This window comes from Aquarana catesbeiana, linkage group LG06 (genome assembly GCF_042186555.1).
Source record: "Aquarana catesbeiana isolate 2022-GZ linkage group LG06, ASM4218655v1, whole genome shotgun sequence".
Lineage (NCBI taxonomy): Eukaryota > Metazoa > Chordata > Amphibia > Anura > Ranidae > Aquarana > Aquarana catesbeiana.
In genome coordinates, this window is record NC_133329.1 from 40,024,075 (window position 1) to 40,027,195 (window position 3,121).

General features: G+C 48.2%; 1 long non-coding RNA gene across 1 annotated transcript; it reads right to left on the bottom strand.

Annotated features, from left to right (window-relative positions):
- Window positions 1-431: 431 nt before the first annotated feature.
- LOC141147551 (uncharacterized) lies at window positions 432-1,368 on the bottom strand. The gene is made up of 2 exons (XR_012245065.1): window positions 1,192-1,368; window positions 432-1,109 (listed from the first exon to the last, which is right to left on the bottom strand). It is a non-coding gene; the product is annotated as an uncharacterized lncRNA (long non-coding RNA).
- Between the last annotated feature and the right edge of the window lie 1,753 nt (window positions 1,369-3,121).

Genomic DNA, 3,121 nt, shown 5'->3' on the forward strand with positions numbered 1-3,121 from the left:
AGGGTTCAATTTATGGACTTGCGTTCAACTGCACGTGTCATGAGCATTCGAAACCAATTTGCAGAATTTTTTGAAACACCTGATGGAGAGGTATCATGGCAGAATGATTATGTCTAAAAAATATTTGCAATACATCTACCTTTGCTGTCTTGTGTTTTTTGAAATAAAGCATTTCAAAATTTAAGTTTGTTATTTTTTGGTCCATTTGTCAACGATTGTTCTACAAGTCAATTTGACTCTGCCTTCGGGGTAAGCCTAGGCTAAGCCCAAAAAAGAGCAAGCTTACGCTTGTCCGAAGGCAGAGTACGATAGAGTCCTTTGCACTCTGCCTTCAGGGCAAGCAGAGTGCAAAGGAGTGCTGTTGTGCATCATATAAAAGACTTTTCAAAAAAAATAAAAAATTAAATAAAGGATTGGGATCACAACTGGTATTTCAAGAAAAAAAAGATTTTATTTTGTGATTACAAATGGTGATAGGTGGTGGTGGATGGTTGATTGCATTGGGGATGTGGGGATTGGGGACGGGGTAACGGTTGGGCCTGGCGATCACTCCCAAAATCTTGCTGGTAGCGGGGTAGAGGGTATGAGGGCTGAAAATGGGAGGTGGAAGGTGGACAATCAGCATACGCTTGCAGGCTATGGTATGAGGTCTGGGACGGCATAGGTGGTGGTTGGCGTGGAGGAGGGGGCTGATAGTGAGAGTGGGGTGCTAGCACTGCTGAGGTCCCAGGGGCCATTGGGGGATCATGAGAAACATTATATGGATCGCATGGAGGTGGCCCGCCACTCAATTTTGCATGTCTGTATTGCATTGCAATACCGTACATGCGATCCATACAAAGTTTCTCTTGGTCTCCCCCAATGTCCTCCAGGATGTGGTAAAGGCTGCGGCAGAAGCAGGCGCGTGGGTTATTGGGGTCTAAAAAGGCATCCATACTGCGCCTCTCCTGCCGCACTTCCTGCAGCAGTGCTAGCACCCTGTCATCAGCCTCGGGATTATAGCCGCCCCTCGCCTGACGTCCACGCCCACGGCCACGAACACCGCCACGACCGCGCTGCTCTCCACTTTGTAAACTGGCAGGAGACGGTGTTTCCACAGCCCTCGATTCCTGCAAAAGAACAAAAATGTTTACATTGACATGTACATGGACAGACAGACAATGAGATAGAAAGGCAGACCGAAGCAGTTACCTCATCTGTGCCCTCAACAACTCCCTCGCTGATCGGTCGTGGAGATCCAGAGGTGGTCATTGGACTGTTTGGTCTCTGAAGCTCTGTATCTTCCTCATCCACCTCTCCAAGTCTAAAATTTGAAGTTGTCCTGCAAACAATACAAATTGTATAAACGATTACTGCGATTACCCCTAACCCTAACTCCTAACCCTAACCCCTAACTCCTAACCCTAACTCCTAACCCCTAACCCCTAACCCTAACTCCTAACCCTAACTCCTAACCCTAACCCCTAACCCCCTAACCCTAACTCCTAACCCTAACTCCTAACCCTAACCCCTAACCCCTAAGCCTAACCCTAACCCTAACCCCTAACCCTAACTCCTAACCCTAACTCCTAACCCTAACCCCTAACCCCTAAGCCTAACCCTAACCCTAACCCCTAACCCTAACCCCTAACCCTAACTCCTAACCCTAACTCCTAACCCTAACCCTAACTCTAACTCCTAACCCTAACCCCTAACCCTAACTCCTAACCCTAACCCCTAACTCCTAACCCTAACTCCTAACCCTAACCCTAACCCCTAACCCCTAACCCTAACCCCTAACCCTAACCCCTAACTCCTAACCCTAACTCCTAACCCTAACCCCTAACCCCCTAACCCTAACTCCTAACCCTAACCCCTAACCCCTAAGCCTAACCCTAACCCTAACCCCTAACCCTAACCCCTAACCCTAACTCCTAACCCTAACTCCTAACCCTAACCCCTAACCCCTAAGCCTAACCCTAACCCTAACCCCTAACCCTAACCCCTAACCCTAACTCCTAACCCTAACTCCTAACCCTAACCCTAACTCTAACTCCTAACCCTAACCCCTAACCCCAACTCCTAACCCTAACCCCAACTCCTAACCCTAACCCCAACTCCTAACCCTAACTCCTAACCCCTAACCCTAACCCTAACCCCTAACCCCTAACCCTAACTCCTAACCCTAACTCCTAACCCTAACCCCTAACCCCCTAACCCTAACTCCTAACCCTAACTCCTAACCCTAACCCCTAACCCCTAAGCCTAACCCTAACCCTAACCCCTAACCCTAACCCCTAACCCTAACTCCTAACCCTAACTCCTAACCCTAACCCCTAACCCCTAAGCCTAACCCTAACCCCTAACCCTAACCCCTAACCCTAACTCCTAACCCTAACTCCTAACCCTAACCCTAACTCTAACTCCTAACCCTAACCCCTAACCCCAACTCCTAACCCTAACCCCAACTCCTAACCCTAACCCCTAACCCCCTAACCCCAACCCTAACCCCTAACCCTAACCCCTAACCCTAACTCCTAACCCTAACCCTAACTTACGGTCTGGTATGGCTCTGCATATTTTGCCTGAGGAATTGGAGATTGGTGTGGTAAACGTGCTTTTTTTTGGTTGGCGCTGGTGCTCCGCTACGTGCCGCCTTGTCTTCGTCCGTGAGGTCCCTCCTGACACGGTCACGTAGGGACTTCCAGCGCCGCTGCATAATTTTACCTAAAATAACATGGAAAACAAAGGGTTAAATATGCAATCTTCATTTACATTACACACAAACAGATCATGCATTCAAGGAAAATAGACTTACTTATCTCCTTTCTTTCAGAATTTCTGATTTGTTCCCAGCCAGGGGTAATCGCAGCACATATGTCCTCCCAGGCTTTCACCTTGCGGATGTGGTCTCCATGCAGTGGATGTGCCACATCCCACAATTCTGGATGGGCCTGTACCGCATTGATTAATGCAACCTGAGAGACTGCACTAGCACTAGCCATCTTGGTGCCAATATCACCACAGTCACACGGCTGTGCAAAGGACTCTTGGGTAATCTAATGTCCAGACAGGAAATTCCTGTTTTTACAGAGATTACAGTGTCCAATCATCTCTTTTTAACCAAAAAACGCCGGAGTTA